Source organism: Zosterops lateralis (genome assembly GCF_965231275.1).
Source record: "Zosterops lateralis genome assembly, chromosome: 3".
Taxonomy (NCBI): Eukaryota; Metazoa; Chordata; class Aves; order Passeriformes; family Zosteropidae; genus Zosterops; species Zosterops lateralis.
In genome coordinates, this window is record NC_139764.1 from 74,528,678 (window position 1) to 74,546,718 (window position 18,041).

Below are 18,041 nucleotides of genomic sequence, written 5' to 3' on the forward strand. Positions count from 1 at the left end.
GATCTCAATGGGCAAACATTTTCTCCGTGTCAAGAAGCTAGCCAAACCAGGCTGAAATGGCAGATCATTCTGGGATCACCACACTGCACTGCTGCTTCCTGTGCTCCACAAAGGCCGCGTGAAAACACTTTCATTTTCCCCTTCTGATAATCTGGTACTTTGTACTTTTCATTGGCAATAAATATCCCTAATTTAGTAAGAAAAACAGCAGAAAAATGTTTTTTTCTGCAGAAAGAAATTACTATATTTTTTGAGGGAAAGGGTGAGTTTGTCTCCTTTTTTAGACAGAGGTTCATCCAGAGTTTGGAACAGTTAATAAAATGTCCTTTGTTGAGATAATACCTACCATATTCTAGAAAATCTGTCTGACAATAATTTTTTCTCATGAGCCACAAATTTTCTCAGTTTTGTTTCAAAGTGAAGGCTTTGCATTATCTCTTAAATTATTGCATCTCTTTTATGGTCAGGACCTATCTTCACAAAACTTGCATATGTTTTTATGAAAATAAAGTAGTTTTTTTTCCTGAACATTAAGTATGTTGTATTAGGAGTTTTCTCAGAGGAAAGAAAGAAAAGTCTATCTTCATTAACAACTAGATATAATGTGGGGAAATTAAAACATTCGGATGTCATGTCAGCTATATATGTTGTCTCCTATGACGTCACATTTGATTTTCTTTTTTTATGACTTTGACAGCATCATATTAAAAATTTGATTGTACAATGACAGTACAGGCTTTGAATTATTCAGCTTATGAATGCAGTCTTGCAGGAAGACTGTTTTGTATTTCTTGTCATTTCTGAAAAACTGACATTTAAAAAAAAGAAAGGGAAAATGATTACTAATAATTAATTAATAACTTGAGCTTGGCAAAGTTAGCATGATTTTAATAGAATATCACACAAATTAAAACCAGATTAACTATAACTTGCCATGTTCTTCAAAAGTCACTTGAAACATTATTCTCAGGTTGGTATTTTGGCCCTGAGAAATAGACAGCAAGCCTCCAATTCATTTTCAGTGGAGTCTGGACTTCCTTCTAACTGAAGAAAGCCCATTCATTTCTAATCTAATTATCACTCTGAATTCTTGTGATACTTACTTGAATTACCCATCTCTTGTCTTAGCAAACACACACACACACACACACACACGCGCTATTAATGTTTACTGAAGTCAATGGGGCTTTTCCATTTGACTCCCATAAGAGAGTCAAACAGTTAACCTTGGAGTCTCTTGGGGAATTTCTGCAAGTCTTTCAGGATTTATACCATGCCTGTTTCCCACAATGACTTGTTTTTGCCAGCTTTTTTTTTGTTTGTTTGTTCCATTTTACCTCTGTCTGGTGTTAATAAGTGTAATCTGTTGGCTCATTTGTATATCAAATGACTTTATTTGTAACCCTTTTCAGAGTGTCCAAATTTGTCTTTTCTTCATTATGACTTAGGGTTATTTTTAAACCACTAAGGATATTTTTAATCACTAAAGATAGAAACATCTACCCTCCATCTTGATTAATGAATGTAGTCCTTTCGTATCAGAACTTGAAAGCAAATAATGCCATTTTAAGAAACGTGTTATTCCCACTCCCTAATACGAAATTTCAGTGGTATCAGATATGAAAATATCATTCAAACATTTTTCCAGTAAACATGACTATTATTTGGTCACAATAAAGCTGCCCCTAGCAAAACATGTATTATTCTTTCTCACAAGAATTATCTCAGCTAAGCTGTCTGGGCAGGTAAGAAATGTAGGCCTGACTACTGCTTAGGAGGATAAAGTGGGGAATATTCCATATGAGATACAAAATAAACCCTTCCAGCTATGATAATGGGAAAAAATACAATGATCTTTACATGTCCCCATTTCTCAAAAATGGATAACAGGATTGTCTTTGATTCTGCTCAAGCAGTTCCTGGGGTGAATCTCATACTGATTTAGCTGGGATCAGAATCATGACCAAAGTTATACTGAGATATGTGCTTGCATTCCTCTGAAATATCTGATGTTTATCAGAAGTTTAGTCTGTCATTAAATATATGTATTTTTCTGTTCTTCATCTCTTTTCCAGCATCTCTAAATTCCAACTCGAAGAGTGCCTGTTTCCATTATAAGCAGTGAAAATTAGTTACGGATCACTTACACTACATTATTTTAGTTCACTTATTTAACCTGAATCTAGCCTGTTTCCACACATGAATCACCCTGGGATGGCATTTTTTCATCCTTAAATAAACATTTACACGTTTGTGTTGCTTTCCTACTGATAAGCCAAACATTTCAAAATATACAATTGGAAACAAGATATCACAATTCAATAACATTTCATTCTGCAATATCAGTATCAGTCTTCAAATATTCTGGTGGAAATAAAAATGCATGAGCTACCAGGACAAAATCCTCTGTTCTTATTTACTGCTCAATCTCTACCCAAGCAAACTCTGGTCGAAGACAACAAATAGTATCTACAAAAGTGCAGAGTAAAAATGTCAAAGTAGTATAGCCTGCTACCAATTTTATGTGTTTTAAACATCCATCCTCCTCAATGGCTTCAGGCTTTAAACACTGTGTCCAAAAACTTGGCAAAACTGAAATCAGAATCAGAGTGTTTCCCTTAGAACTATATGTGTTTTGACTGAGAGCAGGTTGACTAGTAAAGGTGATAGAGAAACTTCCATAATAACCTTTAAATCTCATTGTTTCGGACTGCCACCAGCTGTGGCAGGTAAGATGTGCTGACACCATTCAGATGAGTCTCACAAAGATTCCTCTCTGCATTACAAGGAGAAAACTATCATCCTGTGACTTGTACGGAAAAGTAAAATCTACAGAATTACCACATTCTGCAAATGATGTGCTGTACTTGTATGTAAGACTACTTGTATCCCTTTACCCAGTGTAACACAGGACTAAGGAATCCTCTGGAAGTAAGAAACAACTCTATGAAAAAGTATCACCTAAACACATGAAAAAGCACAAGCCACAGTCAAGGAAAAATTCCAACAAAATTTAGCACAAAGCAGGAATTAGGCGTGGGGAAAAGACATTTTCCCCCAGCCTCCTCCAGTCATTAGCGTTATCACAGCACCAGCTTCTGGAGAAGGCAGTGAAGACTGACTGTGAATCTTATATCTGTACTTGTCTACTTGGCAGAGAGGCAAGAGGCTGCTTTATTTATCTTTTTTTTTTTTTTTTTTTTTTTTTTTTTTTTTTTTTTTTTTTTTTTCCTTTTTAATTAAGGCAGTTTCCAGGTCTTTAACATTACCCTTTGCCAGAGATTAAAAAAATAAAAGAAGCGGGGAGCGCCGCTGCCATAACAACCCTTCCCAGGGAACTATTGGGATACAGATAGTTACTACACTCGCTACCACCAGCCGTGTGCATCATGACACATAAAAACCAGAAAACCCTTTTCAGAGGCAGCACAGACAGCATCCCGTGGTTTGCACTCGCAGCTCTGGACAGCGAAAGCAGAGCAAGCACAGACTTCCAGCCCCCGCCGCCCAGCCGCTTTATTTATTTCATTATATTGGTGCAAGGAGTGTTGGAAAAGTCCATTTGAGCGGAGCCCCGCGGGAAGGGCCGCGCTTGGCGTCGCCCCGCGGCCCCGGGACCCCCCGCCGCTGCCCCCGGGGACACTCCGGGGACACTCCGCCAGTCCTGCCCAACCGGGCCCTCCCTCCCTGCCCACCGCCAAACGGGCCCTCGCAGAAGTTGAGGCGCTGCCCCCTCCCCGAGCGGCCCGGGGGTGCGGGGCAGGGCTCAGGGTCCCCGGCCGGGCTGCGGGGTGTCCGTGACCGCCGTGCGGGATCCCCGCGGGAGCGGGAGCGGTGCCCGGGAGGGGCGGCGGGGCGGGAGCCTTTCCCGGCATCCCGGCGGAGCCGAGGGGACACCCCCGCTGCCCCCGGACCTTCCGCAGGGGCGGGCAGGGCTCGGGCGGGACCCGGATCCGCCGGGGCGGGGCAGGGGGGAGCGCGGAGCCCCCCGGCCTCACCCCCGGGGCCGCTCCGGGATGGAGGCGCGGGAGCGGGAACGGGAGCGGGGGGAATGCGGGGCAGGTGCCTCTCGGGGCGAGGGCGCGGGGCCCGGTGACTCACCCGTCCGGGGCGGGGGCTGCGGATGGCGCGGCGGCGGCGCTGGCCCCGGGGCGCGGGGGGCTGCGGGGGGCGGCGGGGCAGGAGCGGCAGCGGGAGCGGTGGCGAGCGGCGGGGCCCGGGCTGCTCCTGGGCGCGCTCTCGCTGCCCATCCCCGGCGCTGCCGCCGCCGCCGGAGGAGGATGCGAGGAGAGTCAGCCCCGGGCGCGGGCACGCGCAGCGGCGGAGCGGGAGGGGGGGCCGGGAGCGGCGCGGGGGCGCGCAGCGCAGGGGGAGCAGCTGGGGAGCTCGGGCGCTCGCTCCGGCAGCCCTCTGTCCTTCGGCGCTTCCATCCCTTCGTCCCTCAGCCTTTATTCTCTCATTCTTCTACCCCTATTCCCTCCATCCCTCATCCCTGCATCCCGCATCCTCCCATCCATCCGTCTCTCACCCCTCCATCCCTCTACCCGTTATCCTTCATCCGTTCATCCGTTCATCCATCCACCCATCCCGCCATTCCTCAGCCCCTCCGCTCCCCCAGCGCGGAGCCGCCGTCTGTCCCCCCGCGGTCCCGTCCCCGCGCCCTCCGCCGCAGGGTGTCCCCGGAGCTCCCCGGGGCCGCGGCAGGAGCGGTGCTGCCCCCGCGGGGCACTCACACCATTCCCCCTCCTCCTTCCTCCCCCCAGCAGCCCCCGGGAAGGGCGACCTGCTCCTCTGAAGGGCAGGAGGTCCCCAGCCCCGCTCCCTCACTGCCCCCACAACCCCTGGAGAAACACACTGCTACAGCTTTCCTATCCTGCTCGCTCTTTCTTCTGCCTTTTTTCTTTTCTTTTCTTTTCTTTTCTTTTCTTTTTTCTTTTTTTTTTTTTTCTTCCCCCACACAGCAGGAAGGAAAAAGCGATTCTGTGGTAGGGAAAAAAAGGGGTAAACAAGAGGAAAACATAGAATGCAGTAATCATTCAGTGTATGAGAAACAAACCACACAGCCATACACTGGATTAGTTCTTAAAAGCAGTCTTTCGTGCCTGCTCCTGAAACCTAAGGATTTCTTGGGTGTTTATTTAGGATCAAGAGTAATACTGATCATGAAAAATAAAAGAAAAAACAGCTCAAAGTACATTGTGTGAAGAGGAGACCTATGAATCAAGCGAGTCAAATAAACAAGCACACCAAAAGCTGGCTATCGACTCTTTATCCTTGCCCTGAACTCTCCCTGCATTATATAATGTTGATAAACTGCTGCAAGTACATTTGGGGAAAAGATACTGCAATGATGAGAACACACTGCTTTATTAGAGCACATTAGTATCCTTACCTGACAAGTAGTTGCTTCAGAGGTTCATTTGCACGTTTCTCATCAACTCTCCAAGTAAACAATTTCCTGGATGCTCAATGCAGACATAGGATTCCCTGGTGTCACTGTCTCTGTCCTAGACGTTTGTGAATGGCTCGTGGATTAACTTACCGTGCTCTTCTGCTCTGCCTGGTACCAGGAGCTGTGCAGGTATCAACAGCTCCCACTTGTGAAGCCAGGAAAGAGAGAGATTGGGTAGATTTCCACGTAGCTCCACAAACTGCTGATTTGCTGTAAGGGCTAGAGTCACTTAGGGAGTAGGTCTGGTCTTCCAGCAGGTTTATTCAGAAAGAGAGGCCTGACCCAAAATTCACAATACAATAGACAATACAAATGTTTCTACAACCATGATGGGAATTGGTTCAAACCACTGTGAGCTTGCTGCTGGCATGAAGGTATTTCTGAGTGCAGCTATTCTAGTGAGAACTCGCTGGGAACAAGAAAAATTACTCCAAGGGAACAGGAAAATGTACTAAAATATGCATCTTTTTCATAAGATTATTGAGAGAAGGTCAGGGACCTGTCTCTGTATCCCTGCAGCCGTTGGCAAAAAATATATACTAGAATGCAAGTTATAGCCCCTGGCTAGAGGATGTCTTGTGTTGCTGTAGGCTCAACCAAGCTGCCAAATACAAAAAGAAAGGGGAGGGAAAGTATAGATCCAGTCCTGGGCATCACTAAAGTCAGTAAGAGAAGAACTTAATGTTTCATTTTGAATCATTGCTGCTTGCAAAGAAACTCAACAAATTAATCTTCCAGTGCTTTTTTCTTCTCTGGTCTCAGTCCTGGGATTAGATCTAAGCACCCCTCTAACTTGCAGATTTTTGCTATTTTGCCTGTGTTTGTCCCTCCACCCCTCCTCTTTGTCTTCTTCAGCACAGCTTCTTGGCTATAAAGAGAAATGGAGGCAGTCAGAGAAGGGAAATTGGGCAGTGGGAAGGATTTTGGCTCTGTATAGCTAATGACATCATCTTATCTAGCATGAGTGGCAAAAAAATTGGTATATATTTTTTAACATAGTTAAAATAGGAGTTTAGTATATTTCATGTAGTTTTTAAAAAAGTTTTGATTTTTTTTTTTCACTTGCTCTCTAGTTGCTGATGAATGACTTCAGTAGGGACAATGTAATAGTAGGCTGGTAGTTAGAGCCATTCTTGAGAAATGAGAGACTGAGTGTAAACTTTTTTTTTCACTGAGATTCAGAATAGGAAATGAACCATTGAGGTCCTATCTTTCCTCAGATGAATGGCTTTAGCTCTCCTATCTTTGACTACAAATCTAGTTTGCATTAAAGCAAGCTTGTGTATACCCACAGAATTTTTTTGCACCAAAATTATTTAGTTGAAAATTGGTCAGTTCTTCAGGAAATTACAGGGCTTGCTTCAGATTCTTGCATGCTCTTTATATATTTGTGCAAGGATTAATGTTTATGTACAGGGATTTAGCTGTTTTAAAATTATGGCAGAATTTTGCTTATGAAGAATACAAATATTAACCTTTACATTTCAAAGTCATTGTAGTGAACTGGTTTATTCTTAGACACGAGGTTTCATCTCTTCTATAAAACCTTTGTAATTGCAATAAATATTTTTTTTTCTCATTGAAGATAAAATGTAAGCCCTTTGTGATTATACTGTTGCTATATAAATTGCCTTTGCAAACGCTGGCTGCTGAGCTTGCCACCTTAGGCTGGAAATACTCTTATGCTGTCTTCTCTCTGGAGGTTCCAAAATATTTTCTGAGAGCACAGTAATAGGTTTTATCCACATAATGGAAAATGTGGATATTAATAGATACTTTAATAGTAAAAAAGCATAATTCTGTCAGGGTCAAAAGAAACAGAACAATATTACAAAAATAAAACAAAAGAAACAATTCCATTTTCAATCTGTTCCCCAACTGCAAAAGTAGATATTTATAAAGACCATGTAAAAAAAATTAATTTAACACAATCTGAATATTTATGTTGCACTTTTTAAAGAATACTTAGGAGCTTACTGAAATCCTAGCATGCTATACCTAAATGTGGGCTCTTCCAGTGATGTTGTTTCCATAATGTTAGTCCCATCAGTGTTTGCAAGGATAAGACTCTTCTTTTTGTCCACATTTATTTTAAAGAACCCATGCCTGTGGCAGTCCCGTGTGCATTTAACTATTTGTAATTGATTGTTAGCTTGGGGGTTAAGTGCATCATTTAAAAATCTATCATTGTTTGGTTTGCTGTTCTTGACATTCATTAGTTATGGCTTGCCTTAGACTTGGCCCTGTTTCTGCAGCTGGATTACCTAATGCCAGTACCTGGAGCTGTGCAATCAGCCTTGATGACCTTGATAAGCACAGGGACTTGATGCAGTTTGCAAAGTTGTGGACAAGGAGCAGGATTCTAGACTGGGACAAGAACTGTGTTGTACAGTGAGAACTGAACCCAGGCTGAGGCTTTGGGTTTGATTAAGTTAAATAAATAACACAAAATATTGTTAATATTTCAATCTGAGAAAGAACTGTATGCTCTCAGAACACACTCTGATATCTGAGTGTGTTCTTTAAGTCTCTATTTTTAGGAAAATATATACTGTCAATGTATTTATTTTAGAGAAAATAAAATAAATCACCTATTAAAATATTTTCTATATTGAAATGTAGATAATAGGTTATATTATAGCTTTTTTAATTCACAGAAAATGTTGTTTGCCCTATATGTTTTACCAAGGGTAAACAGATATCAAGTAAGAATAAGTAATCTGTTGTGAAGTAGGGTGCTTTTGGGCTTGGGTTTGGGTTTTTTGTGTGTACGTGCATAGTACCCTTTTTGTTAAATAAGGCTGTTTGCTAAACAGCAGTTTCACATTATACAGGATAATCAGATTTAAAATCTTAAATTAAATGCCTTTGCACTATGACTCATAGGACTGATCCTGAGAAAGTGTTTTGCTCTAACAGGCCAAGACAAAGCAAGGACCTAATTCTTGAATCCAGGCTGGTCTGGGGTACCAGTATCTCTAAAGGGACTGATTGCATCTAAGCCTCAAACTTCGCTGAACTCAAAGAATGGCTATGAAAATTGCATAACTTATTCTAGTTAGGACTTTTTGTCATGAATCTCTTAACAAATTTTGTCATCTTCTCTTACCAAACACAAAGAACTTTACAGAAAAGCTTATATCAGCTGGTGAAAAAAGTGTGAGAGAAGAAATGAAATAGTTACTCCTTTTCTATTACAGGAACAGCTTAGGAGAGGGAAGATATAATCAGAAGCCAAACATATAGACACTGGTATAACTTTCTTCCCATTTTAATCAAGTGTAAAAGGGACAAATAATTGAACTAAGGAACTTCAATATACTCTCAGTTTCTCATAATATGCAGTAAATCTTTACAGTTCTACTCTCCAAGGAGATTCTTGAGTAAATAATAATGACTTTGGCCCCTTGGATAAATGAAGATGGATGCACTGAGAAAAATCTAATTATAGATTTCTCCTGCCTCTTTCCTGCCTTGACTCTTATCTTGTGCACCAGTATTACATTGTTGATACTGTATATATATATATTAGTAGTGGTAAACGAAAAGGAAGCTTAATCCAGGAAAAAGGGAGAAAGGGAGCACAAAAACTTCAACAGATTTGTTTCTATGTTAGTTCAGTGTTAAATCTGGTGGTTTTGGAAACAAAGAATGTACTTATTTCTTTGAAAATTACCCAGCACTACCAAGTCAATACAACTACACTGCAAACTCTGTCTGTTCTGTGTATCATCGACAGAATTGTTCACTAAGGGCCAAGTCTTCACTAGGAATGATTTTAAGTTATTCCTACAGTAGCATGCCATAGCAGTAACTCTTTCTAAACAAGGATGCAGCTTCTCTTGTGAAAGTCATGCATTGCATATTTATTTAATTACTTCTGAATTAAACAATCTAAGCAGCTGAACAAATTTAACAGCTAAAAGCTCTGTTTTTCGTTTAGATTTTCTTTTTAAAATGTGAGTACGTTTATAACAGGAGCTTCTTTTCTTTTACATGAAAATGTAAGACATTTTCATATCAGTGGATCACAGGGCTATGCCCACGGAAGTCTGTAATGTAGGCATAGCTGAATTTCCAGTTGGAACTGGCAGCAGAATATAGAAACTCTTATTGAGTGCATTGCTGGAAGAAAATAGGGACCCAGCTGGTCTGGCCATTTTTACTGCTAACACTGAGAGGAATAAAAATACAGCCTTTCATGTGAGAGCCCAGCCTGGCTGGGGAGTGCCTACAGTTAGAGAAATGGACATTTTTTCTATTTGAAACATAAAGTCAATTATATAATGGTTTAGGCTGGGAGGGACCTTACAGATCAGTTGCAACCCTCCCTGTGCAGGGACATTTTCCACTAGAGCAGACTGATCTGTATACACGTGACCAAACTAACGGAGAGAAATACAAACATTTACCTCCTCAGTAACTCATTTTACAGTGTCTTTGAAGGGACATATTAAACTTTAAAAGTCTTTCTGCCCATGTGAGAGTTAATCCTCTATTCTCTCAGAGTGGTTTTCTTCAGTATCAGTTACAACTATTAAAGATTAATATAGACCTGACTCTTTCTTTTTCACTGTTAGATTCCTGTCTTCTGTCACTGGTCTGGAAGGACTATAAGGTGTTTGGAATCACAAACCATCATTTGTTCTCACATTTTACAGTATGTAGGACAATAGGATCATGGTCCACCTGTATGGTTCCAGCTAGCAGCTAATAATAACAACAATGCATCACCTCCAAATCCTATAATTATGTGGGCTAGACAGCTGGGACATATGGAAAGCCTCAGATTCCTTTAATGTTGGCAAAATATGCAATGGAGTGGGAAGCAGCTGTGAAAAGTTTGTGTAGAAAAGCCGAAGTTAGTAGCCCACAGAGGGATTTAAAAGGCTGCCTTTGTGCTGACCACAGGAGATGCAGGAGATGTGGTGAAAAAGGGCACTTGGAGCTTAAGAAACCTCCACTTCAAGTATACATGAGGACAAACGTTTTCATGACAGATAATGGCAAATTATTGTTTAAATTTCGTTTGCAGATTTGCAGAGAAAATAGGACAATATTTTGAATTTTTTATGTTGGTTGAAGTTAAGTACATAAAATTACTTGTATATTTTATGAATCATTAGACAAACAATAGGGACAAAATCTACTTGCATGTAACAGATTGAAACTTATAAGAAAGTACATTTGGAAAAGTTTCCACTTTTTTTGAGTGCATAAGATTGAAGAACAAGTTGGACAGTGATAAAAAATTTTTCCACCAAGATCCTCTTCAATAAAATCCATACAGTAATTAATGTATTTTGATAATTGAAAAACTCCGGAGCTCCATTTGTGCGTTCAGAACCTGATCAGTCACACTGGATGTCAATATTCCAGCTTAACACACTCTCCTGAGGAAACATGTTCCAAAAAACCTAGGAGGTACTACTAAACCTCAAACCACAAGATGAGTCAGAATATTAAAAAAAAAAGAGAGAGAGAGATTATTTATAGAATTACTGTTGTAGTTGTGATAATCTAGGGATGTAAGAGAGGCAAGGTCTGTGGAGAAAGGAAATTTCTCTTGCAAAACTAACTGATGCGTTTGGAAGAGAAGTGGTACTCCCATCCCTCCTCCTCTTCCCTTTTTTTTCAGTTGATACCTTCTCAATTATGTCCACTCTTAATTGACTAAAATATCCCTGAAGGAGTGTCCAATGTAGAGTGAGTTGTTCTCGGTCAAAGCTTCCTAACTATCTTTAAGGCTTCACTGAATTTTAGGAACATACAATTCAGATGTAAATTTATGGTTGATACAAAATAATACAAATCTTTCAAAACTAGTGGCTCACATTCTTTTACTTCTATATGTGCATATATATTTATGTTTAATTCTGGGAGGGAGGAAAGTCTATTATAAAATCTATTCTTATTATTTATATTACCCTTGATAATGAACATAATCTCAGTAACATCTAAAACCTTCATATATTTGTAAATAATGACATTGAATATAAATGCAAGAAAATGTCAGCAGAAGCAAAAAACAGGAATGTCATTGTATATTCTTGAATGTAAACAATTTTCACACAATACAGTAGTTTTCCTTCATCTTTCATCAATTTTTTATTCAATTTATGGTAGAACAGAAGTCTAGGACAGAGTTTGAGTTTATATGTATTAAGAAACAGTGCAGATATATTATGTTAAAAAAAGGATTCATAATAATTACTATAATTAATTTTTTGGGGAGGGAAAAAAACCCCAAAAATAAAGGCAAACTGCATGGCCAAAAGATAAGTGCCCTATGATGAGTTCTGTGAATGCATCCTGTACATCATGTGGTATGTGTCCATGTCTTGTTCATCATGAAAGGCAGCTAGGGATGCCCAGGACTTAGCCCGGATGTGTGTGTATCACAGGACAGAAATCATTCTCCCTCAGGAAGTTCTTTTCCTTTTTGCTATCTAGCACCAAAATTTACAGTTTGCCTCCCATCCTTTGGAAAGTCATTCAATCTTGAATTAAAGACTCACTTATGATAAATTTGCCACTTACCTTGGCAAGCTGCAACAATGATTAATCGCTGCCCTTCGTAAAAATCTGTCTCTTCTTCCTAATTTTTACTTTTCTGTCTTTAACTTACCCAGAAACTGAATCTTTTTATGATGTTGCCTGTCAGATTAAAGTGTCTCAAATATCCAAAGTTTTTTCCTCTGGGTTCTTATGAACTGTGATCCAGTTGCCTTTTAAACTTCTGTTTGATACACCTAAGTAGGTTGTGAATCAGGATAGAAAACCTGACAATAAGTCTCTCAAGGTGTTGAAGTCACTCTGGCTGAGAAAATTGTGTGACATTTGGAAGAATTTCTTAAGGGTATTGGTGCGTTTGTTCATAATTTTTTCAGTTGTACTTACAGGTTCTTAAGAAAATAAAAGAAGAAGAAAAACACATATTCTGTCCCTCAACATTCTCTGCATAGGCTTGATTTTCCTGACTAGCTATAACTTGAGCAGTGTTTTTTCTGCATTATCCATTCTAATGTGGGTAAACCTCCCCATGATCAGGTGCTAAGATGTTTTGATGGCTTTCCCACTCTTTTTCTGAATGTTTCAAAGCCTTTAGTTTGATGTTCCTTCGTGACAGCCCTCTCAAAAATATAAATTTAAGCTGCCAACTTTCACATACTTGGAGACAGGTTTTTTTTTGAAACCTTAGAAGTGTAGGTAAGCAAATTAGTTTGAGGATATCATTAAGAATATGCTAACCCTGACTCACGTGTGTTAAGGATTTAGTTTCTCATTTCTTCTGAGAAAATCTCTATGGGCATGATTTTTGATCTCTAAATATATATTTTAAATATCCCTCTTGTAGCCTTAGTGCCACAATATTTAGATTTGCTAGACAACTTTGTATATATACAACATTGGTCAAGTATATTTTGCTCTTGGATGTGAGCACTCAGCACTGTTATAAATCACTCTCCATTATGTCTTGAGTTGAATATTTACCAAAATTCTTTTTTTTAAGTTATCTTTCACCCATTAACTCTTCCCCCCTGCCCCAGTCACTATATACCATTGCTTTTCCCCTTTAGTTCAGTAGTCAGGTTACTTGAAAACTCAAGCCTTTTGCCATGACAAGAGGGATGTTGATAGTTTCTTCCTTCTCAACTAATTGTAAATAATTTGGGCCTACTTTTTCCAAGAAATCCTACACTTATGTCTTTCTTCTTTAGCTTGCAATTTCAAATTACTTCTAAATTTAATTCTATATGGTGTATAATGCATATGCCAGACACCATTATGCTCTTGGTGACTCCTGAAATCAGTTTTGTTGAGCTTCAGGAGCTTCATTTAGTGCTCAGATGTGGATAACAGGTAAGCCATGCAGAGCCATGAAGTCTCTGTGCTTGGGCCACGTTTCTGTGTCCACTTCTGCACCTGTATTGCTCCCACACCACATTCATTTTCTTGGAACCACAGATGCCTTATTCTACTCAGACTAACTACCAGAAATAACTACCTTTAACAAATATCTATAATTTGCAGGACATATATCAACATTATAACAGCAATAGGTGCTGTAGCATGAAATTATGCAAAGCTAAGAAGGGCTAAAATAGGTTAGGTTATGTCCACCTGGTAATTAGGCAATTGCAGTTTCAACTATGTAAACTGGAATAAACCTTTTCACTGTCGAAGGCAAGAGCAGACAGGAAGAGTCAGAAAAACCTCATCCTTGCAGTTATTAAAAACCTGTAACCTGTCACTAGCCATAGGGATACTGCATGTATTTGACTACTATTTATCTCATTTGAGAATCTAAAACCAGACTAGGTGAATCTAGTCTTTGGAGACCAGGCTACAGCTAGACTAGGATCAGGCAAAATGTGTGTTCTGGAGCCTGACATACTAATCATAGTAAAGATACAGTTTCAGAGCTCCTTGGGTTGCACCAGTCAAATCAAACATAGCTGGTAATCTTAAAAGTATAATAAGTATAATGAGCTCTCAAACATTTTAATTCCTAATGTTGAATAATTTCCTATGAATTTCCAAGAATGAAACTCCTACTGCAGTAGTTGCAAGGTGGAATTTACATCTCACCAATTAGATTGGCTCTTTTTTTTGCCTAAACTCATGACTCTAAGGAATGATTCGGTTAGTTGGATAATGTTGGCCCAAGCTTTGCTATAAATTATTATATAAATGCAGGTTGGACCATGAGACCACGAGAAGGAAGATCTTTTCTGGGCCCCTTGCAGGGAGAAGTGTAAGCCATGGTGGTACACCTGTATGGTTTCCCGTTTGTCACAGTGTGGACAGACCTTGGGTCCACATTTTCATGTCAACCACAGTGTTTAAGAGTTTATAGTGAACTCCACCAGCACTGCAACATTTTAGAAGAGGAAAACTGAGCAACATGTGCAGTGTTCTGATGTGTTACCCCTGTGAAGACTTTGATTTGGAGGATCAGCAGCAGCAATCTTCTCAGTCATAGCATTTTCCAGGCTGCGTGTGGAGTGTAGTAGTTTTCTTTTTTGATGTTGGCCTTCCAGTATGCTGGGGGTATTCCAGTAAGTGAAAACATCCTGCATTTGGGGGATAAGACCATGAGGATGCTGATAGAGAGATTTGATAAAGTAGTTTTGCTGGAGCCATAAACAGACACCTGGAAATATGATCTAGGTGCTTGGACTAGCAGTGAAACCACTAGGCAATAGTGTAAAACCAAACTACATAGAATTAGATGCCGGGTTCAGATTAGTACCTCTTTTTTAAGTCACTGGCAGTTGCTCATTCATATTCAGAGGAAGAAAGTGGTCTTTAATAGTAATTAAATGACTTGTTTACTGCCATCAGTTGATTAGTGTGGTGAATTGGTGCAACTTGCAAAAAACCACTCAGCAGGCACTACAAAGCACTGTGTAAAATGTCACTGTATTTCAAATGTGGCAAGCTGTAAAATTCCTGAGGATTGCACAATCCCTAGCAAACCTTTGAGCAGAGATCAAACACTTTCCACTGATGGCCTTGACTGGAAAGCATCTTGTACTGTAAGAATATACAACATATGCAACATTTGCTGCTCTTGAGTAATGAATGGGTATTGCAGAAGGCACACTGGAACATTAAAAAAGTACATTTTACACATTTCACATGAATAGCAGAAGGTTATCTTCTATAAAGTAATCTTTTGATATGCTTGATAGTAATGAAACATTATTTAAAGGAGGCAGTGATTATTGAGAAATAAACGTATTGTAAGTCCTTATGAAGAGGTTGTCAATCTAAGTAGAGACTTGGAAGTCTGAGGACAACTATTCAGCAGGCATCTCGTAAATCTGCTCACAGGAGGAACTGGAGGCATAGCTCTGCAATTTCTTGGGGTTTTTTGAGGATTTAAAATAACACTTGTTTCTCCTCATTTAACATATTTTAACAAAAGATATTCATGAAAGTAGCCTTGGTTCCTGGCTGCCAATAGTTGAAGAATGTTTTCTGGCACATTTCAGAAATGCAAACTGGTGTTTTGGTCAAAGAAAGAAGTCTGTTATCCACATTCATCGAACATTATCTTTTCTTTGTGAGCTCTCTGGATCTTCTGCTCATTGTACTCTTTTCTGTTACCAATCAAATCCCTTTACTTGACAGAAGATCATCACAGAACAATGATGCACTAAATGAAGGTTCACCTTAGAACTGCATTATTTCACACTGAAACAATAAAGTTCTGCTTTACTCTGCTTGACAGCCAAATCAGGAGGCATTTTTTATACAAAAATATCATCTAGTTTGAATTTTTTTCAAGTTTGTCTAAAGTTTGATGTTCCTTCCTTTGCATTTTCTACTAGCTAATTGGACATCCCTCTGCTCAGGAGACAGACATACAAAGGATTTTTTGCTTGGTTTGAAATTACCAGAAATATACTCAGTGACAGCTTTTGAGTTACCATTGTTAATAATGACACGTCAAAAGCCAAGGATGGTGATGGAGGGGGTGGCAGTTTTGCTGGTCAGGGAATCCAGAGATTAATTTGAGACTCAAAAATTTGTAGTTCAAACCCTAAACCTCTCCATGGATAGGGTAATCAAAGATAAGTGGCTCTGTGTCTAGCACCAATTATTTTTTTTTCTACATTAGATTATATGTGCTGGACTGAAGCAAGAATGACAGAGGAGTCACTCCATAGAAGCTTCCTTTGATTCTACCTCAAAAATATTGATGAGGGAGCTTGCACAGAGTAGCTGGGAATCTATCCTTGAACTTTGGTAACAGAGGGGCCAACAGTTTCTTGAATGCAATTAGATTTTCTTAAGTCATCTCTGAGATTTAGATACTCCATTATTCTTAACTTATTGAAACAAATACCAGGAGAAAGTCCAATGACCTTGGCAATTTTCTGCGACAGTTATTTTTGTTCCTTTGGACATGTAACCTCACATCCCATTAGTGTGATAGACCAAATTCTCATCTGAAACAGTCTCTGGACTGTCTCTTTGTGACAGAGACCTATGTGCTGGATCTTCTGAGAGACACTGAAGTGCCAAGATAAAATTCACTCTATTATTGTTACACATTCAGCTACTGTATATATTTTCAATATGGTTTTCATCCATTTTATGATCAGTCTTTGATTATCTTAGCATTTTCTTTTCTTTACTTATTTTAAGTGTCAGCAGAATAAAACTTCATTTGGCGAAGTTATGTACATGTACTAAGGTGAAGTTTTTTTCCTTCCTTTTTTATAGGATATAAATTGAATTTCAAGATTTCACTTACCTTTACTGCTTAGTTATTGGCAAGTGTAATATTAGTCATAAAAGGTTCACTTTATAGTGCATTGTTTGGGTCAGTATTTTAGAGCTTGTTTTAAACACTGAGTTAGCTCAAAGCATGACTAAAATAGTGAAAGATGTCTATTAGTTGTTGCCATGGTTTTGGAATATGTCTGAAGTTATGTTGTTGTGAATTACTAGGAAAACCCTTTCAACCTCTAGAATTAACCTACTTTAAAATCTCAGTGATGTATAGAAGAATGAAGGAGAAAAAACAAAGTTTTCTGTTCTTCTTGCTTCTTTACTTTCCAATTAGTAACAATATGAATTCTTATTTTTAAAATATTTATATATATTTATTGGAAAAGGACTTATTTAAGCTGGAAGTGTTTAAGTGTTGGATGTTTTCTTAAGGGTTGCATTCTTGCTCAGCTAACTCGCTAATCATAGGAACAATAACATGCAGCATAGGAAGGAATACCTTTTCTCATTGCAGGAACTATTGGATACAATTATTTGACCTGCACTAGGCAGCAGGTCTGACCAGATAAACATAATGGATCCTAGTGGCCCTAAAATGTGAGTCCATATCTTGCTTCTAGTTGCCACTTGTTATCACCATTACTTTGAGTAGTTTATAATTCTCAGAAATAGTTCATCAGTCTGAAATTATTGCACGTAATACTATTTTAAGAGGATCTTTTTCCTGTTTAATGATAATCTCTTGGGCCTGGACTTGCAAAGGGAATTTTGGTTCAATGCAGCAGTGAGGCAAACTGTCTCTTTAGTTCTACTTATCAGCATCCCCAGCCGCAAGTTAGGTAAGCACAATTTCCACACAATGATTAGAGACATACTTCAATGACCAGAAAGGTAGTTCAAAACAGGATTCACAAAACTCAGTGTACAATACTTCTAAGGTAATTAGGAGGAGTTGCTGAAGTGAAAAAATTGGCTTCAAGCCCTCTTTGTGATACAAGATGCCTAAATCCAACCTGGATAGACACACCTTTGTGCACCCATTACTTCTTTCCCAGGTTTACATACTGAAGTTTGTGTAAAGGGCTAAACCACACACAGAGAAGGCAGAAATTTCAACCCCCATTTGCCATCCCATTTTTGCTATCAAGCTGCAGGATACAATGTGAAATAATAATATTAATCTCTGGTGATTCTGTCATTATTTCTGTAAGCACTTTAAATATTTACTCCAAGCCAATGCTCAAATTTATGGTCTATTAATTAAAGTGTAGTCTTTCTAGCTCAAGGTCAGTGCAAAGTGAGTATGTTAACTTTTGAGTGGTCAGGGGTGACTTCTCCTGTG

The 18,041-nt window shown here is 39.4% G+C and overlaps 1 protein-coding gene across 1 annotated transcript in view; it reads right to left on the reverse strand.

Moving 5' to 3' along the window:
• FUT9 (fucosyltransferase 9) overlaps positions 1–4,250 on the reverse strand; it is a gene marked incomplete at both ends in the record, with an annotated part of 95,866 nt that extends 91,616 nt beyond the window's left edge. Inside the window, one exon of the mRNA XM_083858514.1 lies at positions 4,102–4,250. The remainder of the gene's footprint in view (positions 1–4,101) is intronic.
• Positions 4,251–18,041: the final 13,791 nt, after the last annotated feature.